Source organism: Hemiscyllium ocellatum, chromosome 33, assembly GCF_020745735.1.
Source record: "Hemiscyllium ocellatum isolate sHemOce1 chromosome 33, sHemOce1.pat.X.cur, whole genome shotgun sequence".
Taxonomy (NCBI): Eukaryota; Metazoa; Chordata; class Chondrichthyes; order Orectolobiformes; family Hemiscylliidae; genus Hemiscyllium; species Hemiscyllium ocellatum.
Window position 1 is genome coordinate 21,818,924 of NC_083433.1, and position 26,849 is coordinate 21,845,772.

At 47.6% G+C, this 26,849-nt stretch overlaps 1 protein-coding gene across 1 annotated transcript in view; it reads right to left on the reverse strand.

Moving 5' to 3' along the window:
• csdc2a (cold shock domain containing C2, RNA binding a) overlaps positions 1-26,849 on the reverse strand; it is a 55,261-nt gene that overhangs the window by 18,782 nt on the left and 9,630 nt on the right. The window lies entirely within an intron of this gene.

Genomic DNA, 26,849 nt, shown 5'->3' on the forward strand with positions numbered 1-26,849 from the left:
GAGGGACCAATGTTAGAATCCTACCTGCTCTTTCTCCCCCTCCCTGAACCCACCACTCATCATCCTCACTGGGGGGCAGTAACAGTCCTACCCTGGCCCTCCCCCACAGATGACCACTTGGAAGTGCTCAAGAGCTATCGTCCTACAACTCTCCAAACCCTTATCGAGTCTCTAGTTCTGTCCACCCTTCACTGTTTCTCTCTGCCTCTCGCTCACTTAAAACTCTCTGCAGCCATGTTTCTATGGCTCTAGTAACTTTGATATTGTGGGGAAAGATTTGCTAACCCACAACAGGCTCACAAAAGCAAAATTGGCCAAACTGTATAAGAACACCCAGAATTCCCCAGCAGCTCCCAAGCTGAATCGGACAGCCCATACAGACGTGGGAATACACTTTAAGCTCCCATGGACATGACAGAGCACCACAGACATCTCAAAGCCCTAAGGGCAGTTTCACAACCCAGCAATACCAAAGCCACACAAAGAGCAGGTCAGACAGACAGGCACCAGCAGGGACATGCTGCAGGAACAGGACAATGGAAGCACCTCACCACTTCAGAGGAGACATTGACACCCACCTGCAAAGAGGAATGGACCCATCGATACTGTCAGGATGTTACATTGTGTGAAGGAACAAGACATTCATTGTTTTCCAATTAGCATCCTTGTCACTAGATTACTCCATTTCCAGATACATTGTAGTTTCCCATTTCATTGTGCAGCATTATTAAAAAACTGGTCTCATCCTCAGCTCTGGGAAGAGAACTCTGACCTACCTGTACAGACGGTCAGTTCTGTGTCAGCTGGTCTGTTTTCTCTTCCAGCGATATTGCTTGCAATAAACTGTTTGTGAATTTCACTTCAAGCTGTGGTTTGTGATCTCTAACCTACTGGGCAAATTTCTCCAACCGATACCCAACCTGAAAGGCCTTTGTCATTTCTGCACATCAGTGGCGCAGGTTCATTTCCCTATGAATTCCCCTAACCCAGCTCCATAACATGACCTCTCAACCTCATCACCTGGCAGAGAGACTGAGTGAAAGAGAGAGAGAGAGAGAGAGAGACAGGAGACCTGGGGGGGGGGGGGGGGAGAGAAAGAGACACCAAGACCGAGAGAGAGTGAGAGAGAGATGAGGAAACAGTGCCTTGAAAGCTAGTGCTTCCAAATAAACTTGTTGGACTATAAACTGGTGTTGAGAGCATAGTGTTGAAAGAGCACTGCAGATCAGGAATCCTGATGAAGGGCTTTTGCCCGAAACGTCGATTCTCCTGCCCCTCGGATGCTGCCTGACCCGCTGTGCTCTTCCAACACCACATTCTCAACTTTAATTTCCAGCATCTGCAGTCCTCACTTTCTGGTAATAACGTGGCGTTGTGTGTTGTCCACCCCAACACCAGCACCTCCAAATCGAGAGAGAGAGAGAAGAGAGGGGAGAGATAGTAACCAGGTTAGAGAGGGATCAAAGACTGAGAAAGAGAAAGAAGGAGTGTTATTGAGAAAGAGAGAGACCAAGAAATATCACATGAAGCCAAACAGACGCGTACTCTGGACCAGGCACCAGTCACATTGGGCCCACTGTAGGTTCAGTGACTGCACACGGGGTGCTAGTCGAATGTTACATGGACCCGAACATGGACGGTGAAGTTTGAAATGAGACCAGTTCCCTGACGGTTAATCTATTCACAAAATGAATCTTTACAAGTGTCTGCCACTGAGGTACTCACCCAGTGTTCCACCGGCCTCTCTTCATGTGTACTCAAGATCCTCAATCAGTCAATCTCCTCCACCCATGTATCTTTGACCTCATCAGTATAACTAATGATACACATCGAGCACCAGCGTTTGGGACTCAGGGGCCTTCTGTTCAGTTTCTAACAATGGCACAGTGTTGCACGTGGGGAGACTTGCCAAGACCTGGAAGCTGCAGTTAGGGAGATGCCCATTAGGTAAAACTGAGCACTGGCTATGTCAATGCACTGGGATTATTCCATCTCACATCATCACTTACAAAGCAACATATGTCCCTTAGCTCTAGCTTGCCTCAAACTCATTCACCAGAAAGCAGGGACTCAACTCTGTATTAAATTCTCCTCGACTAATGTCAGAATTCCTGGAGGCTTTGCTACAGGAACTGTTCCAGTTCCTGAAATTTTGGCCAGTAAATCCAGGTTAGTAGCTGGAGGCTCCCGGGCAACTAGACCTGGAAACGAGAGAGGTATCACTGACAGTCCTCCTGAGCTGATCCAGTTACAGCTAGAGAGACAGAGAGAGAAAGAATGAGAGACAGGGGGACGGAGAAAGAGGGAGACAGAAACAGGGAACAGAGAGAGGCAAAGAAAGAGAGATATATACAAAGGGAGAACGATTGAGAGATAGAGAGAGAAAGAGACAGACTGAGAGGGAGACAGAGACTCAGAGAGAGCGAGAGAGGGAGAGGGAGATTTGGAGTAAGACAGCGAGAGATGTGGAGAGAGATAGAGAGACACGGAGAGGGAGAGACTGTGAAAGACCGAGTCAGAGAGACAGCGATGTTTGGAGAGGGAGAGACTGAGAGTCAGAATCACAGAGAGAGAGAGAGTGAGCTACAGAATGAGAGAAACCAAGAGAGTGAAAAAGAAAGAGAGACAAAGAAAGAGTGAGACAGACAGGGAGAGGGACCAACAGAGAGATAGAGACCGATAGAGAGAGAGAGAATAATGGCCAGAGAAAGAAAAAAGGACAGGGTGTGGTAGACAGAGTGGGACAAAGAGAGATACACATACAAAGCAGACAGTGGGTGATACAAATGGCCACCATTTCCCCGCAGCAATGGGAACTGCAGGTTGGGCTACTTCCTGAGGTCATATTGCCCACTTCAGAACATCACCTCCTCCCAGGGAATTCAAGGAGCAGGGGGGAACTTGATTTAGAGGCACTGCTTCTCAAAATAGGCCTGAGGGAGCATGGGAGCTCGGTGAATGTAGAGGCTGGCAGTCTATAAGACCTGTCTCTCTGGGCTGGAACATGGGCCCATTCTGTTCTGGGCTGTTGGGGCCCCTCGCACTCACCGTTATCCCTTAACCCACTGACCATCTCCCAAACCTGCACAAAACCTGACACATCCCTTCCCAACATTCCATACACCCACTCTACCTTTTCCATATCTCCACAAACTTCCAAAACCTCCCAAGTGTTCTTCATCTTGTCCTTTCAGTATCCACTCCGTATAGAAGCAATGGGCTATATAATAACACTAGTGAGGCTTGGTACGCTCATAAAACTTCCAAATAAGCAAAGGGACAGTCAAAAGGCACAGGCTCATAAAACTATCAAATATGACATTCATACTCACATCAGAAAAAGAACATAGGTTTACCCAGCACCAAGTGGGCGAGGTTCGGCCAGAAGGACAGCAAGGGAGACACACACAAAACAGAGAGGAAGGAAAGGCAAAAGGAGAAAGTGTTTGGTGGGAAGAGGGAGAGAAAACAGAGGTGCTCGATAAGCTGGTGGGTGTATCCAATGGGCAACTAAGAAAATGACAGAGAATCTTTTCTTATCCAATCACAGGATGTGGGCTCAGTTAGTATTTATTGACCTGAGGGCAATATAGAGTTAACTACATTGCCGTGGGTCTGGAGTTGCATGTAGGCCAGACTAGGTAAGGACAGCAGATTTCCCTCCTTCAATTCATTCATGAAACAGATGGTCTATTCCCCCATCAACAGTTTCATTAGATTCTTAATTCCAGGTTCTGCTTTTTTTCTTCTTCTGTTGACTTCAAATTCTGCCATTGGTGGGATTCGAGCTGAGTTTGCCCTCTGGGCATTATCTGAGTCTCTGGATCAATCATTTAGCAATAACACCAGGAGGCCATCAGCCTACCTGGGTCCAAGATATAAAAGTGAGGAAGGTAAAGAGAAGGGTAAATAAGGAGAACAAACAGCGTGAGAAATCTTCCAGAGGGGAGAACAGTTCTCGCACACAGCAGCTGAGATCTGACTGCAGCGCTGGTGCCAGGATTCTCTCAGGCTGCGTGTCTGCTTCATCTGAATACGTGCTGCAGTTTGAAATTCCCAGACTCTCCCTCCTCTAAGGGATTAACCTTGGTAGCAGACTGAGGTCTTTAACCCCCTTGAGTGTCTCATCAGTACAGTGCAGACCTCGCTCTCTCTTACTACATTACACAGCTGGAAAAAGGAGCAACTTAGTTTCACACACAGACTGAACAAGAAAGGCAGATACAGCAGCCAGAAAAAGAAAGATCCCAAAGAAGGAGAGAGAGAGAGAGAGATAGAGAGAGAGAGAGAGAGAGAGAGAGAGAGAGAGAGAGAGAGAAAGGGGGAGAGGGGAGAAGGGGGGGAGAGAGAGAAAGGGGGAGAGGGGAGAGAGGGGGAGAGACAGAGAGAGGGAGACAGACGGGAGAGGGAGAGGTGACAGCGAGGAATGAGAGAGAGGGAAGGGGGGGATGGGGGAGTGAGAAGGGGGAAAAGAGAGGGGGCGAGAGAGAGGGTGAGAAGAGAGAGAGAGAGAGGGAGAGACAGTGTGTGTGTAAGTGTGTGTGTGTGAGAAAAAGAGTGAGAGAGAGTGTGTGTGAGAGAGAAAGGGGGAGAGAGTGTAAGAGAGAGAGTGTGAGAGGAAGTGAGTAAGAGAGATTGTGAGAGACAAATGTGTGAGAGTGGAAAATCTCAGCAGGTCTGGCAACATCTGTGGACAGAAATCAGGGTTAATGCTACGGATGCAGTGACCCTTCCTCAGAACTCTCTCTTTTTCAGAGAGAGTTACAGAGTGACTCATTGGCAGCACAAATGTGGCACACACAGTGAACGGAAGCGGGACAGGCCATTCAGCTCCTCAAGCTCACTCTAACCTTCAAATAAGATTGTGGTTGATCTTGTCTCTCAATGCTATCTTTGCAAAAACCTATCGCTCTGAGTCTGGAACATACTGCAGAGAGCAGTGGGTGTGTGGAATGCACTGTCAGCGGTGCCAGAGACATTAGGGACATTTAAGTGACTGCTGGACAAGCACAGGGACAGCGGTAAATTGAGGGGGGGGCTGTGGGTTAGGTTGATCTTAGATTAAGATAGATGCTCAGCACATCTTGGACCGAAGGGCCTGTACTTTTCCACGTTCTATGCACCTCTTGACCTCAATGTGAGAGAATTCCAAAGATTTGAAACTGTTGAAGTGAAGAAATCACTCATTGTTTTAATCCAAAATGGCCGACCTGCTGGTGGGAGGCTGTGACCCCTGTGACAGAGAGGTGATGAGCCACTGGCTTCTTGTTTCCCCCCCCCGGCTCACCTGATGAAAATGTGCCAGAAACTAACTCAGACTGGGGACGGTAAACTTACCACCAATCGATGCCAGGCAGTCCCGCCATTGCTAATTCCATTCAGGTCTTACCTTAGATGCCCAGTGTAGTCGCCTGTTTCAGACAGACAAATTGGCATCACGGGACCTATAAGTGAGCTTTTAGGGACAGACTGCTCCGGCCCAGTCTGTACAGGTGAGGGATCTACAGACAGTTTCTGGAACTTTCTCCACAGCCCTTGCCTCTTCCGATCCACAACAAGAACACGGGGCACAGCCCATTAGATATCACCAAGTGCCAAAGATTAACCCAACACCAATGTGAGATTCTAACAATTGCCCATTGACATTCATTAGCATGACCATTACTGGAAAGGAGAAAGTGAGGACTGCAGATGCTGGCGATCAGAACTAAAAATGTGTTGCTGGAAAAGCGCAGCAGGTCAGGCAGCATCCAAGGAGCAGGAGAATCGACGTTTCGGGCATGAGCCCTTCTTCAGGAAAGGTCTTCAGGCTCATGCCCGAAACATCGATTTTCCTGCTCCTTGGATGCTGCCTGACCTGCTGCACTTTTCCAGCAACACATTTTCAGCCCATTACTGGAAACCCCATTATCAACAATATCCTGGACAATACCATCAACACGACTGTGGATTAGTACTGTAGCTACAAGAACTCGTCAGAGGCTGGGAATCCTGCAGTGAGTAACTCACCTCCTGGCTCCACAAAGCCTGTCCACCATTACAATATGCAAGTCAAGAGTGGAACACTCCCGCTCCATCAACACACAAGAAACTTGACACCATCCAGGACACGAATTGGTGGACATGACCTACTTGACTGGTCCCACACCCACAAACATTCACTCCCTCCATCACCAACGCTCAGTAGCAGCAGTGTGTACCATCTACAAGATGCGCTGCAGAAATTCACCACAGATCCTCAGACAGCACCTTCCAAACCCACGACCACTTCCATCCAGAAGGACAATACATGGGAACACCAACCCCCTGCAAGTTCCACCCAAAGTCAATCATCATCCTGATTCGGAAATACATCACCATTCTTTCGGTGTCACTGGGCCACAACCCTGGAACTAAGGGCATTGTGGGTCAAAAAGAGTGGCGCTGGAAAAGCACAGCAGGTCAGGCAGCAGGGGAGTTGATGTTTCGGGCATGAGCCCTTCATCAGGAATGTGCATTTTGGGTCCACTCACAGCAGGTGGACTGAAGCAGTTCAAGATGGCAGCTCACCACCACCTTCTCAAAGGGGCAACTAGGGACGGGCAACAAACACTGGGCCAGCCAGTGGCACTCACATCCCATGAAATAATGTAATAATAAAATAGGATAGAGATGCTGCACAGATAAGGGGAGTTAGGGCAGTGTAATGGGGTAATTGGGATTGTGAAAGGGGGTGATGTGTACATTTGGGATGGCAGACTGATGAGCTGAAGTTAGTCTCGGGTCATCTTCATCAAAGCAATCTTAGGCTGGAATATTTGATCCCAGCGCTGAACTGATTTCTCACGGGATAGCCCGAACTGATTGGGATGGGGAGGTCGAAGGTCGAACTGATTGGGATAGGGAGGTCGAAGGAACGAAGTGAGAAGGTTGGAAAGGGATTTGAAAGAGCATGTCATCATCGTCTTACCAGACCTTTAGGCTGTTCTCTCATTAGAGAGAGATGCCTGATGGTGATATAACCTGATGGTGATATAACCTGATGGTGATATAACCTGATGGTGATATAACCTGAGGGTGATATAACCTGATGGTGATATAACCTGATGGTGATATAACCTGAGGGTGATATAACCTGATGGTGATATAACCTGAGGGTGATATAACCTGATGGTGATATAACCTGATGGTGATATAACCTGAGGGTGATATAACCTGATGGTGATATAACCTGAGGGTGATATAACCTGATGGTGATATAACCTGAGGGTGATATAACCTGATGGTGATATAACCTGATGGTGATATAACCTGAGGGTGATATAACCTGATGGTGATATAACCTGAGGGTGATATAACCTGATGGTGATATAACCTGATGGTGATATAACCTGAGGGTGATATAACCTGATGGTGATATAACCTGATGGTGATATAACCTGAGGGTGATATAACCTGAGGGTCACCGCCTCAGGTAAGAGAGGGCGAGAAGGAGAATCTTTCACGGTCACCTCAGCTGGTAATGGGAACTGAACCACACTGTTGGCGTCACACTGCTTCATGACCTAACTGTCCAGCCACCCGAGCTAAACTAACCCCCGATCTGACACAACCCCTTGCTAGTTGACAGTCCTCATAACTCAAGAGACTTATCCAATCTGAAGCTGGCCTAGACAGAGCAGAAATATGTCCAAGATCTGGTTCTTGAATTTACAGTTGAGCATTTAGAGGATATATTCTGTCTTAGGGATTGGGAGCGGACCCCAAAAATTCCAGTGAACCATTTCCGGCTGCTGGAATGGTGCGTCAGATGTGATGGCCCCCGCAGTTGAGCAGCAGTAATGACGCAGTGTCAAGGGTCAGCCGTCGTCTAGATTAGAGTGGTGCTGGAAAAGCACAGCAGGTCAGGCAGCATCCGAGAAGCAGGAAAATCGACCTTTCGGGCAAAGGCCCTTCATCAGGAATAGAATCAGCCATATCCAAGCCTCGGTAAATGGAACCGAAGCTCAGCAAGTCAGAGGCCAAGTCCAAACCAGCAGCCTGGGATCCGAGAAGGAGGGACGGAACAAAAAGGGGAAGTAAATGAATTAAATAAAGAGCAAGAGAAATCTGAATGAATTGGCCCTTCTTTCCATCCCAGCCAGTGCCCTACATCACAATGGATCCTAGCAACAGACTGTAGCGATGGCATAGCAACAGCATAGATCAGAATAATAATGAGAGTATCCAGCCTGTATTACCCACGAGCAATAATGCTGATGGTGTTGATTTCTCTGCTGCTCCCCTCAGAGACAGAAGTGCCAAGTTATGGACAGACTGCAGGCTACAACACAAACACTCCCCCTACAGCTGTGAGCATCTTCGTTCCAGACGACCAGTCCAACAGAACAGGAAGGGTTTTCGAGCTTCCTTCCGCCCGGGCAATGAGAACAGGACCACACACAAACACACATCAACACAAAGACGACTAATTAACCAGAACGCAGAGCAGTTACCAATAGCCAAGGCGGGATTTGAACCCTGCACCTTCTCAGTCAGAAAGCTTTAGGCTCACTTACAAGAAGGATATTATTTATCAAGCTGGAGAGGGTTCAGTAGATTTACCAGCACGTTACCCGGAATGGGGAGGGGTTTGAGGTATAAAGGAGAGGCTGGATAGGCTGGGACGTTTTTTCATTGGAGCGTAGAAGGTTGAGGGGTGACTTTATAGAGGTTTATAATATCATGAGGGGTATAGAAAAAGTCAATATCAAAGGTCTCTTCCCAAGAGTGGGGGATTTCAAAACTAGGGGCGTATTCTTAAGGTGAGAGGAGAAAGAGTTAAAAAGACACAAGGGCAATCTTTTTGTACACAGAGAGTGGTTTGTGTGTGGAATGAACTTCCAGAGGATGTATGTACAGTTACAACGTTCAAAAGACATTTGGATAAGTTCACGAATAGGAAAGGTTTAGAAGGATATTGAATTCTTTGAGGATGTGACAAAAGTGAAGGTAGAGGAGTGGATTGTGGTGTACATGGATCTCAGCAAGGCGTTTGGTAAGGTTCCCCATTGAAGCTCATTCAGAAAGTAAGAAGGCATGGGATACAGGGAAACCCATCTGTCTGGATACAGAATGGCTGGCCCATAGAAGACAGAGGGTGGTGGTAGATGGAAAGTATTCAGCCTGGAGCTCGGTGACCAATAGTATTCCGCAGGGATCGGTAATGGGACTCTGTTGTTTGTGATTTTTATAAATGACTTGGATCAGGAAGTGGAATCCCTCAAAGTTGCCACCCTGTTTGATAAGGTTGTTAAGAAAGAGTATGGTGTGTTGGCTTTCATTAGCGGATTGAGTTTATGCGCCTCTAGGTTATGCTGCAGCTCTATAGAGTTCTGGTTAGACCACACTTAGCAAGTTTTGAGAAGATTTGTAGCTCAGGTTGAGGTTCTGGATGTAGGTTTGCTCGCTGAGCTGGAAGGTTCATTTTCAGATGTTTCGTCACCCTACTAGGGAACATCTTCAGTGAGCCTCCGGACTGGTGTTCCCTGCTTTCTGTTTATATGTTTGAGTTTCCTTGGGGTGGTAATGTCATTTCCCTTGGTGATGTCATTTCCTGTTCTTTTTCTCAGGGGTTGGTAAATGGGGTCCAACTGTGTTCAGTTCTGGTTGCCTCATTATAGGGAGGATGTGGAAGCTTTAGAAAGGGTACAGGGGAGATTTACCAGGTTGCTGCCTGGACTGGAGGGCATGTTTTACGAGGAAAGGTTGAGGGAGATAGGGATTTTCTCATTGCAGCGAAGAAAGACGAGAGGTGACTTAATAGAGGTGTACAAGATGATGAGAGGTATAGGTACAGTGGATAGCCAGAGACTTTTTCCCCAGGCAGAAAATGCTATTGTGAGGAGGCATGATTTTAAGGTGATTGGAGGAAGGTTTAGGGAGGTGTCTGAGGTAGGTCCTTTACTCAGAGTGGTGGGAATGTGGAATGCACTGCCAGAGGTGGTAGTAGCGTCAGATACATTAGGAACATTTAAGCGACTATTGGATAGGCACATGGATGATAGAAAAATGAAAGGTATGTAGGTTAGTCTGGTGTTAGAGTAGGATGAAAGGCCAGCACAGCATTGAGGGCCGAAGGGCTGTACATTGCTATACTGTTCTATGTTCTATGATATGGGCCAGGAACAGGCAGGTGGGACTAGTTTAGTTTGGGATTATGGTTGGCATGGACTGGTTGGACCGAAGGGTCTGTTTCTGTGCTGGATGACGATGACTACTGTGCTTTTCAAGCACAACTCTAATCTTGACTCTGGTCTCTAGCATCTGCAATACTGACCTTTGCCTTCGAGTCACAGGGCACAGAGAGGCCCTTCGGTCCATTGAGTCTGCACCAACCTAAGTAGATAAATCCCATTTTGAGATGCTTGTTGTTACCCTGGTCCTTCTCCCACCCACCATTCTGTCTCCATTTCTCTCCTGAAGGTGGTGACCTGTGCTGGGGAAAAGCAAGTTTCCATGACTCAGGACTCCATCGTGGGCTGAAGACTCCCAGGGTGACAACAAGATTGCCTTCAGAATGCCCTCAAACCCTCAATGAGGGGACGGAGTGATGAAGAGACAGCACCATAGAAACATAGCCTATAATTCTTCAAATTCGCCTTCCTCCCCTAGCCCCAATGCCTCCTTTCAACAACCACTCTCCCTTTGAGCCAAAGATTGAAGAGAACGGTTCCAGGGATGAGGAACTTTGGTGATGGATATGGTTGGGAGAAGTTGAAGAGATTTTGATGGAGGTGTTTGAAATGCTGTGGGGTGTGGACAGAGGGAGTAAGTGTTACCCACCGATGACAGTAGACGCCACAGATTGAAACAAAAAAAAACAGCAAATAGGACGGGAGGAAAACTTCCCTCACACACTCAGTGGCTCGGGTCTGAAATGGGCTGCCCAAGAGTGTGGGGGAAGCAAGTTCAATTGAGGCTTTCAAAAAGGGAACTGGACAGTTATTTAACGTGGAAGAACATTCAGGGATGGCAAGTCAAAATGAATCAAGAACCAGGAAAAGATAAATAGAAACACACAAAAAGTGCTGGAGAAACTCAGCAGGTCTGGCAGCATCTGCGGAGAGAGAAACAGGGTTGATGCTTCAAATCCAATATGACTTTTCTTCAGAACTTGGCTAATTAGGCTCCTTCTGCTCTGTTAACAATTCGGTGATTCTGCTAAAGCTGGCCTTTTCCCCTTTTGAGAGAGAAAGCTGCAACTGGCCCCTCACTCAGGAAGACAAGACTGGCCTCCATGTTAGCATGGGTCAAAGGTTGGTTGCCAGGGTGCAGAAGGTGATTGGCTAGCTAAATAGGGCAATCCTGAGAAGTGCCACAGGTTACTGAGTGAGTTTATCATGAGGCACATCGGAGATTGGGGTGGACCCAGTGTCACAATTAGCCAAAATATTCTGAATCAGCCTTTCAATCTGTGGAACTCAGCGAGCAGTGCAGACTGCCTCACTGAATATAGTCAACTCTGAGTTAGAGAGATTTTATATGAACAGGGAGTCAAAGGTCAAGGGGGACAGGCAACAAAATAGGCCTGGAGTCATGCTCGAGCCAAGCACGATTTTATCGAATAGTAAGGCAGGCTCAAGGGGCTGAATGGCCTACTGCTCCTGGTTGCTGTGAGATCGGAGGATAAGAAACATTGGTTAGAAGGGGATATCAGCACAAGTGGCTTAGAGACAGAGAGTTAGTGTAAATGCCTGATTAATGATCCAAATCAGATACAGGAAACAGACGCCACGGTTCCCCAAGGGGAGACAATGATGAAGAACAGTGACCACAGCTAAATGAAACAAAGAAAGGCCTGATACAATTGACTGAGTTGTTCGAGGCTGTGGATTACCTGTCAACAACAACAACTTTCTACTCATATAGCACCTTTCACATAATAAAGGATCTCAAGGTGCTTCCCAGGAACATTCCAAAAGCAGTTCTGCTGGGTGGGTCACACCGATCGTACCCCAGACTCCCGAAACAAAAGCTCAACTCAGTGCTCAGTCACAATGGGAGGCTCCCAGGAGGCCAACACAAGTGTCTTTGGAATGGTGGGGGGGTGGGGCTCTTCAAACATCCCTGAAAGAGCTTCAGCAACCCCCCTGCCAACTCATGGAAGTCTGTGGCTGACCAAAACGGAGAAGGAAGGAGTTGAAACCGACTGTTGGGAATGTGCAGGAAGGAACGCCTACACCTCCAAAAAGCCCATCCACCCCAACTTTCAAACACCCCCGCGTGTGTGGTCGAGTCTGCAGCTCATGCATTGGACTATCAACAGTCTCTGAATCAAGTGAACCGAAGTGGAAGCAAGGGACCTAAAAGAGTGACCCAAGGAGGAGACAAAACAAAAGTAGGACACCAGGAGAAAAAGATTGCTCTTTTATAAACCATCTTGATATTTATCCCAGAGAGCTCAGTCAGCCTCAGGAAGAGATATGTTACCATAGTGACAGTCAGTGGACATATTGAGGAATTACTGGGAGGATAACATGGTGTCCACCTTCAAAAGAACGGTGACAGAACAGATGCCACAAAGATTGAACAATTATTCTTCTTTTCCAGAGAAAATGACACAATCAAACAGCTCGAGTAAACTGGAAGATTATTTGGATGACTGAAGATGTTACCTAGTAGGGAAGGCTCACGCTAGACTCCCCCCTCCCTGGGCTCCCAAAACGATGATGAGGGCCCCCGAGGTGAATGTAGAACGGTACAGCACAGGAAGGGGCCCTTCGCCCCATGATGTTGAGCCAAGCAAGACATCCAATTAACAAGGTCGAAGGGTGTGGTGCTGGAAGAGCGCAGTTGACGTTTCGGGCACAAGCCCTTCATCAAGACTGACCTCATTCCTGATGAAGTGCTTGTGCTCGATTCTCCTGCTCCTCAGATGCTGCCTGACCAGCTGTGCTTTTCCAGCATCACACTCTTCGACTCTAATCTCCAGCATCTGCAGTCCTCCGTTATTCCTGTCAAATTAACAAAGTGAAACTCCCACAAACAGCAACGTGAGAATGACCAGAGTCGTCAGTTATTCTTAATGTCGGCCGAGAGAGAGAGAGAGGGAGGTCAGTGAAGAATCCACCAGATCTTCAACCCAAGAGGATACAAGTGATCTTAGTTTCAGGTCTTATTCAAAAGACCATTCGTCTGAAGAGGGACTGAATTCCACAACCTCCTGACCCACGATCATCCCGAAGGTTCACTAAAGAAGGGCAACTGGACCCGAAAGGTTAATCTGCTTTCCGTCCACAGATGCTGCCAGATCCTGCTGAGTTTCTCCAGCAATTTCGGTCTTTGTCTGTCTGACTCACCCACTGCCTCATTGGGAATGATTGTAAAACAGCTCAGTGGGCCACAGACCTGACATCTGACACGTCCAGTCCAGTGTGGAATTTCAGTCAGCAAAGCCAAGTGTTCCAGACGGTCATCGAGTCGTAGAGATGTACAGCACGGAAACCGACCCTTCAGACCAATTCGCCCATGCCGACCAGGTATCCCAACACAATCTAGTCCCATTTGCCAGCACCTGGCCCATGTCTCTCTAAACCCTCCCTATTCATATACCCATCCAAATACCTTTTAAATGCTGTAATTGTACCAGCCTCCACCACTTCCTCTGGCAGCTCATTTTACACACGTACCACCCTCTGCATGAAAAACTTGCCCCTTAGGTCCCTTTTATATCTTTGCCCTTTCACTCTAAACCTATGCCCGCTAGTTCTGGACTCCCTCATCCCAGGGAAAAGACTTTATTTATTTACCCTTTCCATGCCCCTCAAGATTTTATAAACCTCTATAAGGTCACCCCTCAGCCTCCACGCTCCAGGGAAAACAGCCCCAGCCTGTTCAGCCTCTCCCTGTAGCTCAAATTCTCCAACCCTGGCAACATCCTTGTAAATCTTTTCTGAACCCTTTCAAGTTTCACAACATCTTTCCGATTGGAAGGAGACCGGAGTTGCATGCAATATTTCAAAAGTGGCCTAACTAATGTCCTGTACAGCCGCAACATGACCTTCCAACTCCTGTACTCAATACTCTGACCAATAAAGGAATCCAAATGCCTTCTTCACTATCCTATCTACCTGCAACTCTATGAGACAACTAAAGGAATTGGAGAAAGTTGGTGGCCCTGATGGTTTGGACCTGGCCACAGTCTAAGCAACAGCCAACCCTGAGGGGCACCAGAGGGCACAGTCAGAAAGCACATGATTGATGCTTCATGCACCGAGATGTGGGAAGGTCAACTCTTCTGAAATGCTGTGTCTGAAACCATTCAAGACACGGGCAAATAGAGACAAATGCTGCCCTGTCAAAACCCTATGGAAACATTTTCTAAACATCCTCTATACCACTTCCCTGCTAAATTTGATTTTTTTTGTGTTATTAGGTTGTGACATGGTTTTAACCAGATTCCATACACAATGTACAGAGTTTCCAATGCAAGTCACATTGTTATTCAACCTTCAGCCACACCAGCATTTATTGCCCCTCCCTAGTTGCCCCTTGAGAAGGTGGGGGTGAGCTGCCATCTTGAACTGCTTCAGTCCACCTGCTGTGGGTTGACCCACAATGCCCTTAGGGAGGGAATTCCAGGATTTTGACCCAGCGACAGCGAAGGAACAGTGAGATGTTTCCAAGTCTAATGGTGAGAGGTTTGGAGGGGAACGTGCAGGGGGTGGTGCTCCCATGTATCTGTTATCCTTGTTCTTATAGTCGGAAGTGGTCACGGGTTTGGAAGGTGCTGTCTAAGATCGTTGCTGTGGTGCATCTTAGAGATGGTACACATCTGCTGCTACTGAGCGTCAATGCTGAAAAGAGTGGATGCTTGGGGATGTGTTGCCAGTCAAGCATCCTGGATAGTGTCAGGCGTCTTGAGTGTCGTTAGAGCCACACCCATCCAGTGGGGAATATTCCATCACACTCCTGACCTGTGCCTTGTATATGGTGGATAGGAGTATTACTCACCGCAGTATTCCCAGCCTCTGACCTGCTCTAGACCCCAAGTATTAATATAGTGGGTCCAACTAAGGAGAAGGTAACAAAATGAGGAAAAATGCAATGGGAGGAAATGCGTATAATAAAGGAGGATTGGGTGGTGTGGAGGGGGGTGTTTGTATATTGTACAAATGCCAGTAGAAACCAAATGGGCCAAAAGCTGTTTCTGTTAAAATTCAGTGTAAGTTCATAAAATGCTCTGAATTCCTCCCACACAACATTTCTTTTTGACTGTTCATTTTGAACAGGAAAAGCACACGACAGAAACCTTGCTCCCAGCCTTATTTCGCTTCCACTGACTCCAATTAAAGCTTGTACCAAAATCCTTGTGTCAGTGTTTACCCTGCACCCACTCCACCCCCCCCCCCACAAAAAAAAGACACTCGTGGAGAACCACTCATTATAAGATTTCAAAAAACATTTGTCACCATCCCCACAGGAGAGAAACCGTACATTGCTGACTGCAAGGAAATAGACAGTTTTCCGTTGCATTTCACATTGTGAGGATGAGAAATTACTCTCCAGTCAGCTCAAACAAGACAGTGCTGGCTGATTTTGACACAGTAAGCTCCCACAAACATGATAAATGGCCAGATTATGTATTTGAAGCATTAATTGGGGAAATAAAACTAGGAGCAGGAGTAGACCATTCGGCCCCTCAAGCCTGCTCCACCATTTAATACGATCATGGCTGATCTCATCTCAGTTGAAAATGTGTTGCTGGAAAAGCGCAGCAGGTCAGGCAGCATCCAAGAAACAGGAAATTCGACGTTTCGGGCATAAGCCCTTCAGCTTATGCCCGAAACGTCGAATTTCCTGTTCCTTGGATGCTGCCTGACCTGCTGCGCTTTTCCAGCAACACATTTTCAGCTCTGATCTCCAGCATCTGCAGACCTCACTCTCTCCTCGATGATCTCATCTCAGTCTCAACTCCACTTTCCTACCCCCTCCGACCCATTACTAGATAAAACTATGTCTACCTCCTCCTGAAATTTACTCAATGTCCCAGCATTTACCATACTCTGGGGAGTGAGTTCCACAGATTCACCACCCTTGGAGAGAAGTAGTCTCTCCTCAGCTCAATTTCAAATCTTTATCCGAAAACTCTGACCTCCCGTTCTGGATCTCCCTACGTGAGGAAGCATCCTCTCTACATCTACTTTGTCAATCCCTTTAGCATCTTACGCGCCTCAATTTGATTGCCTCTCATTCTTCTAAACCCACTCATTCTTTCCTTATTAGAGAAGTCTGTCATCTCTGGAATTAATCCAGGAAACCTTCTCTGAATTGTCTCTCATGCAAATTACATCATTTCTCATAGAAGGGGACCAAAACCATACACCAATGTCTTTGACTGGTATCGCTGCAACAACACATCTCTATTTTTATACTCCATTCCTTTCGCAGTAATTGTCAAAATTCCAGTTGCCTTCTTTATTACCCGCTGCACCCACAAACTAACCGTCTGTCACTCACATACGAGGAGACACACATTCCTCTGCGCTGTTTTGAAGCTTCTCTCCATTTAGTTAAAACGTTGTTTTGTTTTAGATTACTTACAGTGTGGAAACAGGCCCTTCGGCCCAACAAGTCCACACCGACCCGCCAAAGCGCAACCCACCCATACCCCTACATTTACCCCTTACCTAACACTACGGGCAATTTAGCATGGCCAATTCACCTGACCCGCACATCTTTGGACTGTGGGAGGAAACCGGAGTACCCGGAGGAAACCCACGCAGACACGGGGAGAACGTGCAAACTCCACACAGTCAGTCGCCTGAGTCGGGAATTGAACCCGGGTCTCAGGCGCTGTGAGGCAGCAGTGCTAGCCACTGTGCCGCCCTGTTACTGTCTTACTGTTCGTCCATCCAAATGGATAACCTCACACTTATTCACTTAATCATTAAACTAATGATTGGCTACATCAACAAGGCTGCCCTGAGTCAACCCTTGCCCAAAAGGGATTTGAAACTTGCCTGTCAGGCTGACTGAGTGTGGTGCTGGAAAAGCACAGCCCGGTCAGGCAGCATTCAATGAGCAGGACATTCGACGTTTCGAGCATAAGCTCATCGTCAGGAATTCCTGATGAAGGGATTATGCTCGAAACGTCGACTCTCCTGCTCCTCGGAGGCTGCCTGACCGGGCTGTGCTTTTCCAGCCCCACACCTTTTGACTCTGATCTCCAGCCCTCACTGTCTCCTCCCTGTGGGGCCGAATGCCCATTCTCTGCACGGGCAGCACTCCCTCGGCCCTGCGCTGGAGTGTCAGCTTGGGGTTTGGAGGTCCAGTGTCGGGAGTGGGGCTTGAACCCACAATCTCTTGACTCACAATTAAGGGAACTAACTGCTGTGGCCCTCTGTTGATGGCACAGTCTTGGCTCAGCTCGTCCTGTGGATCAGGGGGACTGTCTTTTCTGAGGCTTTTTGATGGCACTGGAGCCACACCAGTCAAGGAGAACATAAACTCAAAGGCAGTCAACATGATTGACCAACCTTTCATCCTAAGTTCATGGCCATCCTCAATATCCCAGGCTCTGACTTATCATTTTGTTATTTAAGGACTAATCCATCTTCTTCAAGTGTCCATGTACATCGGTCAGCGTAGTGTTTCAGTGGTTAGCACTGCTATCTCACAGGACACAGCCTTAGAATTAGAGGGGGTCAATTCAGAACAGAAATGCGGAGACATTTCTTCAGCCAGAGAGTGGTGGGCCTGTGGAATTCATTGCCGCACAGTGTAGTGGAGGCCGGGACGCTAAATGTCTTCAAGGCAGAGATTGATAGATTCTTGATGTCACAAGGAATTAAGGGCTACGGGGAGAATACAGGTAAGTGGAGTTGAAATGCCCATCAGCCATGATTGAATGGTGGAGTGGACTCGATGGGCTGAATGGCCTTACTCCCACTCCTATGTCTTATGGTCTTATGGGCCTAGTACCCGGGTTCGATTCCACCTCGGGCAACTGTCTGTGTAGAGTTTGCACACTCTCCCCGTGTCTGTGTGGGTTTCCTCTGGGTGCTCCAGTTTCCTCCCACAATCACAAAGATGTGCAGGTTAGGGTGAATTGGCAGTGGAAAATGCAGGGTTACAGGGATAGGGAAGAAGGGTAGGTCTGGGTGGAATGCTCTTCGGGTGGTCAGTGTGGACCTGCTGGGCCACATGGCCTGTTTCTACACTGTAGGGATTTTAATGTGTGTTGTGTTCCTTTCAACAACTCTCACTCAAGTGTGGGACCTAGACCTATGGATCATGGTTGAAAATATGTTGCTGGAAAAACGCAGCAGGTCAGGCACCATCCAAGGAGCAGGCGATTCGACATTTCGGGCATAAGCCCTTCTTCAGGAATGAGGAAAGTGTGTCCAGCAGGCTAAGATAAAAGGTAGGGAGGAGGGACTTAGGGGAGGGGCGATGGAGATGCGATAGGTGGAAGGAGGTCAAGGTGAGGGTGATAGGCCGGAGTGGGGTGGGAGCGGAGAGGTCAGGAAGAGGATTGCAGGTTAGGAAGGCGGTGCTGAGTTCGAGGGATTATGACCAAAACAAAGAGGAATGCATTCACTCAGAAGGCAGGAAATTGTTGGAATGTGGAGGCCCATTCAAGGCCAAAATCAGTGTGTTTCTGGTTACTAATGACATCAAGGGATATGGGCTAGGGCAGGGGAAAAAACACAGCAGTTCCTCAGGGAAACCGAGTCCAACCATCCTCAGCTGCTTCCCACTTGACCGCACCACATCCCCCAGCTTCATCACCGATGCCAAGAGTGGCTGCAGTGTGTTCTAATTACAAGATTCACAGCATCATCTCCTTTAACAGCACCTTCCAAACCTATGACCACCTCCATTGAGAAGGACAAGGGCAGCAGGTGTATGGAACACCACCCCCTGTAAGTTCCCCTCCAAGCCACTCACCATCCTGACTTGGAAATACTGTAGAATCCCGTATCCGCGGTTTACTGCGGAGTGGAAATATTACATCGAGCATTCCAGAAATAATTCCAGGGGGTGCTGGGGAGGTAAGTTTCCCATTTAAATTAATAGAGTTCACTATTATCCACGGTTTCAGGCGTCCGCGGTAAGCCTTGGAACGTATTACCCGTGGATACAGGGGAACACCTGTAAATCACTGTTCCTTCAGTGTTGCTGGGTCAAAATCCGAGCACTTCCTTTCTAACGGGCAACTAGGGACGGCCAATAAATGCTGGGCCCAGCCAGTGACAGCCCACATCCTAGGAAATAAGGTTTTCTTTTCAAAATCCTGGCTGATTTTCTTCTCCCTGATTCATAGATACTGATTAAAATCAAATAATTGGTTGAAAGAATGAGATCGAGAAATAAGCCAGCAACCCGGGTGGTCAAATCATCAGAGGAATACATTCCAAGTTGTAAACATTTTCTTCAGGATTACTAGCGAGAGACTTTGGAACTACATCTTGCCCGTAATTGGTGCTGCCATTTGTGTCGATCAATAGCAAGAGCTTCCCACTTGTCATCATTGTTGTTGACGGCTGTCATTTTGTGGCTGTTTGGGCATCATTCTTGAATAAAAAGTGAGGTCTGCAGATGCTGGAGATCAGAGCTGAAAATGTGTTGCTGGTTAAAGCACAGCAGGTTAGGCAGCATCCAAGGAACAGGAAATTCAACGTTTCGGGCCAGAGCCCTTCATCCTGTTCATTGGATGCTGCCTAACCTGCTGTGCTTTAACCATCATTCTTGAATCCAAGCTTTGGCCTCCCTCACAGGCTTTTGGTTTGGGTTATCCTCCTGTGTAGCCCATCCTCAGGGATGCAGCTGTTGACCATTTTGTGAGCAGGCCCAAGCCTGTGTGAGGCCTACTTCGCTTGATTTAGCACTGACACGTGCGCCATGTTTGCCCCAGAGAGGACTACTTCATCAGGATCTGTGCTTGTAATGCCAATGAAATGTCGCCAATCCTGGAGATGGATGTTAGTGAGCCTTTTGTCTTCATAGATGCAGTTTGTTCAGGACTCATTGTTGTACCGGACAAGAATGCAGGCCTTACTGTTGAGCATCCTGCTCTCATGGGTCTATATGTTGTTCTCCCATGACCGTAGTGTTAGTTGGCCAAAGTTGATGCCTGATTTTCCAATGCAGGTACGGAGCCCTTCGTCAAGCAACACCTCTCTACCGTAAATACAATTTTCTTGCTGCTTCCTGTGCTGTGCTGAGATCACACATGGAGACACAGTCCTGCATAAGCAACATTTCCTTGATAATTCCACAGGCACAGGACACACTGCCCATGGTTCTACCACTGACACTGAGGAGGATGAGCCAGACCCACTACAAGAGGTTAATATCCCAAAATGAAAAGATTCCTTACAGTGTGGAAACAGGCCCTTCAGCCCAACAAGTCCACACCGACCCTCCCAAGAGTAACCCACCCAGACCCATTCCCCTACTCATGTACCTAACACTAGGGGCAATTTAGCATGGTCAATTCACCTGACCTGCACATCTTTGGACTGTGGGAGGAAACCCGCGCAGACATGGTGAGAATGTGCAAACTCCACACAGACAGACAGACAGTCACCCCAGGCTGGGATCAAACCCCGGCGCTATGAGGCAGCAGTGCTAACTACTGAGCTACTGTGTCGTCCAAAGCTAGATGGAAAGGTCTGCACCCGCAAATATTTTGCAGCTGAGGACAATGAATAATTCAATTGGAGAATGGATATGGCATAGAAAGTGGCTCATTCAGCCCATCATTTCTACACTGGCTCTCTGCTGGAGCAGTTCATCTCTTTGCATTCCCCCTGCCTTTGATTCGTGGACCTGAAAAAGATCTCCCCTCCAGCTAAAGGATACCAATCCTTTGTGAAAGCCTCAATTGAACCTGCCCTCACCACAGGGTAACAACAATGACTGCAGATGCTGGAAACCAGATTCTGGATCAGTGGTGCTGGAAGAGCACAGCAGTTCAGGCAGCATCCAAGGAGCAGCGAAATCGACGTTTCGGGCAAAAGCCCTTCATCAGGAATAAAGGCAGTGAGCCTGAAGCGTGGAGAGATAAGCTAGAGGAGGGTGGGGGTGGGGAGAAAGTAGCATAGAGTACAATAGGTGAGTGGGGGAGGGGATGAAGGTGACAGGTCAGGGAGGCGAGGGTGGAGTGGATAGGCGGAAAAGGAGATAGGCAGGTCGGACAAGTCATGGGGACAGTGCTGAGCTGGAAGTTTGGAACTAGGGGGAGGTGGGGGAAGGGGAAATGAGGAAACTGTTGAAGTCCACAGTGATGCCCTGGGGTTGAGGTGTTCCGAGGCGGAAGATGAGTCGTTCTTCCTCCAGGCGTCTGGTGGTGAGGGAGCGGTGGTGAAGGAGGCCCAGGACCTCCATGTCCTCGGCAGAGTGGGAGGGGGAGTTGAAATGTTGGGCCACAGGGCGGTGTGGTTGTTTGGTGCGGGTGTCCCGGAGATGTTCCCGAAAGTGCTCTGCTAGGAGGCATCCAGTCTCCCCAATGTAAAGGAGACCGCCCACCACAGTCTAAGGAATTACGTTCCTCACCCTCACTACCTGCATGAGAACGGTTTTCCTCAGGTCGTCACTGCCGGGTTTGCCAATCCCTTTAAATCTCCGATTCCTGATCTTTCAGCCAATGGGAATAATTTCTCTCTTTATGATTTTGAACCCCTCGATCAAAGCCTCTACTTCCTCAGGAGGTGAAGGAAATTCGGCGTGTAGACCCTTCCTAATTTTTACAGGTGCATCACAGCTTGATACAACAACTGCTCTGCCCAGGACCATAGAGACTTATGAATATAGCCCAGTCTGTCACACAAAGCCAACCTTCCATCCAGTGACTCCATCTACACTTCTTCCTACCTTGGGAAGGCAGCCAACATCATCAAAGACCTCCCCATTATAGTCTTTGCCACCCTCCTCTGCCAGGGAGAAGATACAAAAGCTTAAAGACACGTACCAACAGATTCAAGAACAGCTTCTTCCACGCCGTTATTAGACTTCGGAATGGACCCCTCAAATTTTAAATTTAATGTCGATCTCACTCTTTGTGCATCTTCTGTGCAGCCGTAACTTTGTATTCCTCACTCCGTTCTATTACCCTTTTGTGCTTTGTATGGTATGAGCTGCCTGTACTGCACACAAAACAAAACCTTTCACTGTATCGAGGTACGTGTGGCAATAATAAGTCAAGGAAAAAAACCTCCTCTTAACCTTCTCCGTTCTGGGAATAACCCTCACTTGCCCTCTCAGCTCTGGAAGCATTAGTCCATGAAAATGGACAGCTTGGCAGGAGATTGCAGGAACATTGCCTGGTTCTGCAGCAATGTCTTTGGAATGGTGTCAAACTAACAGAGCCAGAAAAATCTTCCAAGAAAAAAAGCAAAAAAGAGGCAAGGGAATCAAACAAGGAGATTACAGGCTGACTAATCACAATTAGGTTACATTTCGGGTCTCTGTAATTCACGGTGGAATTAGTGGATATGTAAAAAGGACAGGAGATAATGAGGCAGGCTTTTGTAAAGCGAGGTTTGGGTTGATGAAACAAAACCACAGGATGTACGACACAATTAATTGGACCTGTTCATTATCTAGTGCTCTGGGATGGCCGGAGGCGCCACATAAATGCAAGTTCTTTCATATGGGATAAATAAAGTGGTTAACAGGTTTCTTTAGAACATAGAAGAACAACATTTTCTCCGGGTGGCCTACTTTGGCTCATGGAGTCACACAGTCACACAGCACAGAAACAGACCCTTTGGTCCAACTAGTCCACACTGAACAACATCCCAAACCGTACCAGTCCCACCTGCCTGCACTTGGCCTGTATCCCTGCAAACCTTTCCTATTCATGCAGTTAACTGTGACTGTATCCTTAACCACCACCTCCTCAGGAGGTTCATTCCACACGCCGCAAACCACCCTCCGTGTAAAACGTTGACCCCCCATGTCTTTTATTTAAATTTTTCTCCTCTCTCCTTTAAAATCTGCCCCCTCGTCTTAAAACCCCCCACCCTAGGGAAAATACATCTGTCATTCACCTTATCTATAACCCTCATGCTTTTATAAACCTCCTATTCTTCCCTCATCTTTAGGGTAGGATAAAAGGCTGGCACAACATTGAGGGCCGAAGGGCCTATACTGTATTGTTCTATGTTCTCCTGCCGGATTTTTTTTTATATCCTGTTGAGTTAAGAGCTGGTGTTGCCTCATTATGGCTTGCTCATGCTCAGCAATACAGCAAAGGTGGGTCACAGCGCCAGGAACCTGGGTTCAATTCCAGCCTCGGGCAACTGTCTATCTGAGTGGAGTTTGCACATTCTCCCTGTGTCTGTGTGGGGGTGCTCTGGTTTACTCCCACAGTCCAAAGATGCGCAGGTCAGGTGAATTGGCCGTGCCAAATTGCCCACACTGTTAGGTGCATTAATCATATGGGTCTGGATGGGTTACTCTTTGGAGGGTCGGTGTGGACTTGTTGGGCAAAAGGCCTGTTTCCACACCGTAGGGAGTCTAATCAAAGGCTCTAGGGGTGCCATGGTCTTTGTGAGGCCTTTCTGTTCTCTAAAGCTGGTCCTACTACAATATCCTAACCTGTATCCAGTCCCAGTCACCTGCTGCCTCTCCAATCTGCTCAGCTCTGCATTCCCATCACTGCCAATCCCAACTCCCACTTGGCCTTTACCCCATGTCCATTAAAAACATCCACCAATCCCAAATTTACAATTAACAACTGATCTAGCATCAACTACTGCCTGCAGAAGGGTGTTCCGAATGGTATTGCCTATTGCCCTCCCATTTCTGAATGGCCTGGCTTGGGTTTATTTTAGAATACTGCCCCAGCCCTACACTTGCCAGCCCAGCAGAAGCTGTGTTTCTCTCTCTTCTCACCATCGACAAGACACCTGTCAGGAATGTGAGGGAAAACTCTAACTTTGCTTCAGCCATAGTCAACCAGCTTGGGCGGCACGGTGGCTCAGTGGTTAGCACTGCTGCCTCACAGCATCAGGGACCCGGGTTCGATTCCACCGTCAGGCGACTGTCCATGTGGAGTTTGTGCATTCTCCGTAGGTTTCTTCCGGGTGCTCCAGTTTCCTTCCAAAGATGTGCAGGTTAGGTGGATTGATATGCTAAACTGCCCATAGTATCCAGGGATGTGCAGGCTAGGTGGATTAGCCATGGTGAATGGGGTTATATGTCTAAGGGCAGCCCTTCGAAGGACTGGTGCAGATTTGATGGCCTCCGTCTGCACTGTAAGTCTTATATGATTCTAAGCTTGACACTACCCAGTTCGCTTGATTGGCACTGCATCCATTCGCTCCACCACTAACGCTCAGTAGCAGCAGTGTGTATTACCTACAAGATCCACTGCAGAAATACACCAACGATCCTCACATAGCAGCTTCCAAACACATGACCACTTCCACCTCGAAGAACAGGAGCATCAGATACATGGGAGCACCAACCCCTGTAGTGACTCACCACCCTGACTTGGAAATATGTCACCATTCCTTCATTGTCGCTGGGTCAAAATCCTGGACTTCCTTCCCTCACAGCACTGTGGACGTACCTGGCCTATTTGTGTGGGAACACCCTCTAACAGATTGTGGATAGGATGGGTGGAGTGCTATCAAAATCCTCCTCTTGTTTTCTAAGCAACCTACTCAAAGATAGTATTACCCTCCTCTGGAGCAAGTGGATCTTGATCCCAAGCTTCCTGGCTCAGAGATAGGGACACTACTCACTGATGCCATGTCTAATGGGCTGCTTTGTTACTATTAATTGACGATGAACCACCCACGAGTCTTAATGAGTGGGCAAACTTGTCTTGGCAACAAGATGTAGTTTGGTGGCAGGTGGGATTAGATTGGGCTGGGATATCTGGTTGGCATGGATGAGTTGGACCGAAGGGTCTGTTTCCATGCTGTACATCTCTATGACTCTATTACATGATAGCAATAGGTAAAAGTTACATTGTCTTAGCAATGATGTCTAACTCACCAATCAGGAGCCAGAGAGAACACATCTGACCCCATTGGGATCGAAAGCTGATTGGCTGCTTTTTCATGACCAACACATTCCCCACAGAGATAAAGGTGAGTACAATTACAACATTTAAAAGACGTTTGGAGAGATACATGTTCGGAAAGGTTCAGAGGAATATGGGCCAAATGGAGGCAAGTAAAACTAGCTCAGTGTAGGAAACATGGTCAGCATGGATGAATTGGGCCGAAGGGCCTGTTTCTGGGCTGTACAATTCAATGGCTCTATTAACCCTTTCAGAACCGTCACCCTATGAAACAGTAGTATCGGGACAGCAACTCAACGCTACCTTCTCAGGGAAATTAGGGACAGCCTCATCAGTAACGCTCACATCCCAGGGACAAATGGGATGAAAAGCCAGCTTTCTATGGCAGAATCCCATCCATGCCATTCTGCACCCTTCTCCCAGCTTCCCTGCAGGGGGTTACTTCCCTAGTGACCCCCCCTCCAATTTCTTTCCAGCATCTTTAACTTGGCGTTTAAACCTCTCGTTCGCTCTGTGGGGAGATTCTCATTTGTCAATCTAATCGTTTTCCAACTCACAATTAGGTCACTCAAGGTAGAAATAGTGTTGGCGTGTTCACCAGTATGAGCTGGCGCATTCTATTTCACACAAGTGACTGGTAACCCAGATAGCCATCCCTCTCCTCCCCTGCCAGCACATCACAAATTGATTCTGACATTTCAGGGCAGAAATTGAAGGGCATCACAGAGAAAGCTAAAGCTTTGGGAAGACGCCTTGGTTGATCAGTTCGTAAGCTGTCCTTTTGTCCTTCAATTTTATTCGGGATGTGGGTATCCCTGGCAAGGCCAGCATTTGCTTGAACCCAGTGTTTTATCTCTTGCTTTAAGCCAAGATGGCTTCCTGTACATAGAGACATCTGAAATACATTGAGACTGAGGGTGTCTGCATATACACTGCCCCTGAGGCTGTTGACACCTTATCTCCAAGTCAGCCTCTTTAACTCCTTCTGTACTGTATCACTCCTTTGTTTCTATCTGTAAATTATAGATTGTACAACTCTCTAATGAAGTTGCTGAATGGACCTCTCAAATTTCAAACCTAATGTTGATCTTGCTTTTAATGTACCTTCTTTGCAGTTGTAACATTGTATTCCTCACTCTGTTCGATCACCGCGTGATCATTGTATGTTATAATCGGCACGTAAAACAAAATTTTTCACTGCACCTAGGTACATTTTTTAGATTAGACTTACAGTGTGGAAACAGGCCCTTCGGCCCAACAAGTCCACACCGACCCGCCGAAGCGCAACCCACCCATACCCCTACATTTACCCCTTACCTAACACTACGGGCAATTTAGCATGGCCAATTCACCTAACCCGCACATCTTTGGACTGTGGGAGGAAACCGGAGCACCCGGAGGAAACCCACGCAGACACGGGGAGAACGTGCAAACTCCACACAGTCAGTCGCCTGAGTCGGGAATTGAACCCAGGTCTACAGGCGCTGTGAGGCAGCAGTGCTAACCACTGTGCCACCGTGCCGCCCCATGTAACAATAATAAATCAAATGAAAAGATATCAGTCTGAAATACATTGAGACTGAGGGTGTCTGCATATATACTGTCCCTAAGGCTGTTGGCACCTTATCTCTAAGTCAGGCTATTCAACTCATTATGTATTGTATCACTCCTTTATCAATATCTGTACATTACAGACTATACAACTCTCTAGCGCAATGTCTAAGATCTCCCTCAATACATGTTTGGTCTGATAGCTGGACAAGCACATGGACAGCAGTAAAGTGAGGGTATGTGGGTTAGGTTGATTTTAGATTAAGATAAATGCTCGCCACAACATCGTGGGCCG